This window comes from Erythrolamprus reginae, chromosome 2 (assembly GCF_031021105.1).
Source record: "Erythrolamprus reginae isolate rEryReg1 chromosome 2, rEryReg1.hap1, whole genome shotgun sequence".
In the NCBI taxonomy this organism is placed as follows: domain Eukaryota; kingdom Metazoa; phylum Chordata; class Lepidosauria; order Squamata; family Dipsadidae; genus Erythrolamprus; species Erythrolamprus reginae.
The window spans coordinates 250,587,476-250,592,740 of record NC_091951.1 but is presented as its reverse complement, the minus strand read 5'-3'; the positions used below and the strand labels follow the sequence as shown (position 1 = coordinate 250,592,740).

General features: G+C 40.1%; 1 long non-coding RNA gene across 1 annotated transcript; it reads right to left on the bottom strand.

The window, feature by feature from the left end:
- Positions 1 to 336: 336 nt before the first annotated feature.
- Positions 337 to 4,144, bottom strand: LOC139162272 (uncharacterized). The gene is made up of 4 exons (XR_011558289.1): positions 4,018 to 4,144; positions 3,553 to 3,593; positions 1,788 to 1,944; positions 337 to 407 (listed from the first exon to the last, which is right to left on the bottom strand). It is a non-coding gene; the product is annotated as an uncharacterized lncRNA (long non-coding RNA).
- Between the last annotated feature and the right edge of the window lie 1,121 nt (positions 4,145 to 5,265).

The following is a 5,265-nucleotide window of genomic DNA, read 5'->3' as shown; positions in this document are numbered from 1 at the left end:
AGATTTCTTATCAGAAATTACATTCATTCACATGTAATTTCCCAATATTAGTTCCCGCGTAGTCTCCATGTAGATAGATGATACTTTTATAAAGGCTAGAATAAGTACAGAATAAAATATAAAGAAACATTTCATCAGAAATTAAATTCACTCATATATACTGTAATTATTCAATAGTAATTCATCTTTTGTAGAGTTTATTGTAGAAAGAGAAAAATCTGTCAGATATGATTTCAAATCACTTTTCAAGTCGCAGTTTATGCAAAGACACTCCTGGCTGTGAGTTGCAAACCCAAAGCCACTCCATCTTTCAGGACATTACCTACTGACTTTTGAGCCCAGTCAGCCTTCTGTATATCGTCTTCAAAAATCTTCTTAAAAGCCAAATTGACCATATCAATAATTTCCTGCCAAGGAGAAGAAAAATGCATCAGAGAAATGGTTTATACAAATATCAGTTACATACGTTAGACATCATAAGTTATGAATAGAACCATAGACTTAATTCCAACTGTTAGCAACAGATACACAAATATGGACAATAAAGCATCATGTCAAAAAAGGTCAAAATTTGCCAATTTGGCAAATGGTTTGTTTCTCAAGTTTGCTGAGTAAAGACAGGAAATAAATGTGCCCAAATGAATAGCCCATAAAGGAATATTAATTTTCTATCAGATTTTAGCTAAGGAGGAATGGTTGCTGGTGCTTAAAACAGTGTGTACCACGATTCTTTTAGATAGCATTAAGATGTTTTCATATGTCATTTAAGTACGTGAAAACATGATGCGTATGAAGCATACACTATAGCCAACTCTCCAAAAGGAGTAATTGTTTTGTCTTCACCATAAAGACACCTGAGCTATGGTGGTGAATCTATACCATCATGCGAGAGGTGGCATGCAGAGCCCTCTCTGTGGGCATGTGTGTCATCGCTCCAGCCTAGCTCCATCGCATTTGTTTGTCGGTTTCATTTTCAGGGAAACAAAAGTTTGTGGGACTAAAAAAAAAATTCACTCAATCAATTCCAACTTTGTGAGATCTTTTCCTTTCATGAGAAGTTGGAATTGATTGAGTGAATTTTTTTTTTTAGTCCCACAATTTCATTTCCTGAAAATGAAACTGATGAAGAAATGTGATGGAGCTAGGCTGGAGTGATGACGCATGTGCCCACAGAGAGGGCTCTTCATGCCACCTCTCGCATGATGCTATAGATTCACCACCATAGGTCTAGGATTGTCCAAACTATGCCACTGGTTGATTGTTCTCCCTGTTGGGAAATTTCTCCTTGGTTCTTGGTTGCTTTTTCCCTTGATTAGTTTCCATCCATTGTTTCTTGTCTTGCCTTCAGGTGCTTTGGAAAACAGGTTGATGCTCTCTGCTCTCTGCAGTCCTTCAAATATTGGAACACTGCTTTCGTGTCGTCCCTAATCCTTCTTTTCATTAGAGTAGATATACCCAATTAGCATCATCCTTGTTTCTCAACATTTTGTTGATATTGTGGCGACCAAAACTGGATGCAACATGGAATACTAGTGCCCAGTATGAAATTATAATTTACCCTTTTGCAGCAGGAAAGAAACCCTCACTGTGGTTCAATGTTTTCCCTACTGTATTTTTTAGGCATATTTGGTACGAGTGAGGCTGGGCATGAGAACAACTAACAGACTTCAGTTTTGTAAAAGGGGGAAAAAATGACATTCTATGGTAGCTAATAGATGTGCAAAAGAAAATGATAATCTGGAAAGATCGAAACCAGAGAATTTCTGAGATTAGTTGCAGCTTCCTACTTTCTCCTCTCCTGATAAGTCACTTTCCTGAAGGATTTGCTTGGTGGACTGCAGGCGGCCTTTATGGAGGTTGCTGATCTCAGACTGTATTTGATCCATTTCGTTCTTAAGGTCCTGAATTTCATGGAATTGATCTTCCAGCAGACGTTGTGATTTCCTTGTAATAAAGGAGGGGAAATGGGTGTCAGGATTATATGCAAAACTCTGAAAAACTGTTAAATGGCAAAACAAAAGGATACAAACCCGTTCTATTGTTGCTTCCGTCTAGTGTTGCCTGGATTTTTGCTGTAGACTAGTGTGATACAACTGGTCCTTGACTTACAACCATTCATTTAATAAGTCTGAAATTACAGTGGCACTGAAAAAAGTGATTTCCGACCACTTTTCACATTTAGGACTGTTGCTGCCTCCCCATGGTGACATGACAAAGATTCAGATGCTTGGCAACTGATTCATATTTATGACGGTTGCAGAGTCCCAGTGTTGTGATCATCTTTTTGCAACCTTTTTACAGACAAAGTCAATTAGGGAAGCCAGATTCATTTAATAACCATGCTATTAACTTAACAAAGGCAGAGTTTCACTTAACCAGTGTAGCAAGATAGTGGTAAACAGGGGCAAAATTCAGTTAACAAATGTCTCATTTAGCAACAAAAACATTTGGGCTCAATTGTGGTCGTAAGTTGAGGACTTACGACCACAAAGTTGGCCATAGTGGGCGTGGTCAGCTCAACATCACATGTACCAGTGGCACCTGTGGAGGCCCTGGAGGCTCCATTTTTTTGCTGTGACGGCCTCCTGCAAAACTCGGCCACCGCATGTGGCCCACCCAAGCACTGTTTTGACCAGCAGAGGCACCAAGAAGCCAATCTTTACTGTTTACAGGGCAGTCCCACAGGTCACATCTAAGCCTCCCTCAGGCCGGATGTGGCCCATGGGCCTTGGGTTTGACAGTCCTGCCCTAAATATACATAGTCAGGAATGAATCTTTTTGCATTCAGGGGAACTTACTTCCACAGAAAGGTGGATAGAATTGCAGCTGAAATATTTTCTCCTTGGCTGTGAAAGAATGTTGCACTAACCAAAAGCAAATGCATACTTATCCAGAGAAGACTTCCAATGTGTTTTCAGTCTTAGGATTCCCTCCAAAGGGATTGGTGTAGGCCAGGAATAGGCAAAGTTGGCTCTTCTATGACATGTGGACTTCAACTCCCAAGAATTCCTGAGCTAGCATGATTGGCTCAGGCATTCTGGGAGTTGAAGTCCACAAGTCATAGAAGAGCCAACTTTGCCTACCCCTGGTGTAGGCCAAGGATGGGATTGGACAACCTATTATTTTAACCCTAATGTACATGAGATAATGAAGCTTGAGGCTTACATTCCTAGACCAAGGCATGCCTGGCTGGGGAATTCTGGAAATTTGCCAAGGTTGGGCAGCCCTGTCTTAGTTCCTGTAGTTCTAAGCCTGGCTGCATTTCAACAAGCCACATTCCCCGAGATTTATACAGTTCTTTTCCTTTAAACCATAGCTTTTCTTCCATATCTTACTTTTGAAGAAGGAGAGGCCTCTTTCCAATGTTTTGGTTTATTGGGTGACGATTTCCAGATTTTTTTTTTTAAAAAGCTTGTGTGCATTCTTGTTTTTAACTATTGCATTTTGTAAATTTCCCAGTGTCATGAGATAGATTTAAGCAGTTTATACATTTAATTAATGAGTAAAGTCTTTTTCTTTAAGATATTTTGGAGGGATGTATAATAGCCTTACCAGAGATTGTTCAGCTCAGTTTCATACACTTTTGCTAGTTCCTGTTGGAAGGAAAAAAACATATATGATTCAACTTTTATATGAACAATTTGTACCGTGGACCTCAATCATAGTTAACTGTAGTTAATTTATGACCATTTTAAAATATATATATTTTATATATATTTATGCTTCTTGACTTAAATTCAATTCCATACCTACCCAGCCAGAATTATGCAGTAAATTATAATCTTATCATTTAGTGATTGCCTCAGATAGTGAGAATTTACCATTACATAGATGATGAAAAACTAACTTTGGAATCAATAACCACATTTATCTTTACAACATCATTTGGTTACCTGTCCACATTGCCTTGTGCTTATCCCATACCCTCTGGTAGAGCCAATACATTTTAATTTATGTTTGCTTGTTTGTATCCTACTTTCCATTATATATATATATTTACAAAATATCCCAACATACCTTTTTCCTCTTATTTTTCCCAAAAATAACAAGTGAGTTAAGGTGAGTGTGTGTGACTTGGCCAAGATCACCCAGCTAACTTTCAAGGTTAAGGCAGGACTAGTACTCAGTGTCTCCTGGTTTCTAAGCCAGCATTTTAATTGCTATATCAAACCCAAGCAAGCTGTCACTTCCTGAGCTGCTTGTTTGTGTAGCAGTGGTTACTCCAAAACTGCTGAGAACAACTTAACAGGCTCAGTTGTGTAACGTTAATTAGTTGATTACAGCCTGGTAGCAGCTGCTGCCTGGAATTGACAAAATCCTAGTCACTTTCACCCCTGAAGGCATTTGCCTTCCAAAAAGCTGCAGCTACACTCCTTTCAATGCATATTCCCCATCATGTACCTGTTCACTCTCTTTCCAGTGAATGTAAATGCAAACACCATTCCCATTCTTTCTAATTATCCCAGTGCCAGGGTAAGCATTTCAAACGATGGGGAGTAGGGGAAAAGGGGCATATAATTTGGCCTTTTCTCCAGGTTCTTCATAAATTGAGTTCTCCCTACACCTTCCACACTGCTTGGAGCCCCTCCCTTATGATACCAGGTTGCAACGCCTTGGTCCCTTCAGCCTTGAAAGATGGCGTTTAAGGGGTGACTTGATCGAAGTGTATAAAATCATGCATGGGATAGAAAAGATGGATAGAGAAAATTCTTTTCTCTATCACACAATACTAGGACGAGGGGGCACTCCTTAAAGCACATAGGTAAGAAAGCAAGGACAGATCAAGGGAAATATTTCTTCACCCAGAGGGTCGTTGGTTTATGGAATTCAGTTGTCAGCCTTGATAGCTTCAAGGCAGGATTAGACAGATTCATGGATGCCAAGTGTATCGGTGGTTATTGAAATGGATGTCCATGTGCCGCCTCTATGTTGGTTGAGGCAGGCAGGATTCCCTTGAGTACCATTTTTTGGGGGTCAAGGGAAAGGGAGGGGTTTGCCTTCTCCTTCTGCTCAAGATCCCCATGTACAATTAGGGGGCCAATGTGTAACACAGAATGCTGGACTCGATGGGCTTTGGCCTGATTCAGCATGGCTCTTCTTATGTTCTTATGCTTGGGCTCATTGTTTGTGGTTATATCCTAATGCTGTAAAGCAGGGATGTCAAACTCATGTTGTCATGTTGTTATTATGTGATGTATTGTGACTTTCCCCCCCCCTTCGCTAAACCGGGGTGTAGGGGTGGCCAGTGTGTGATGCAGCTGTGCC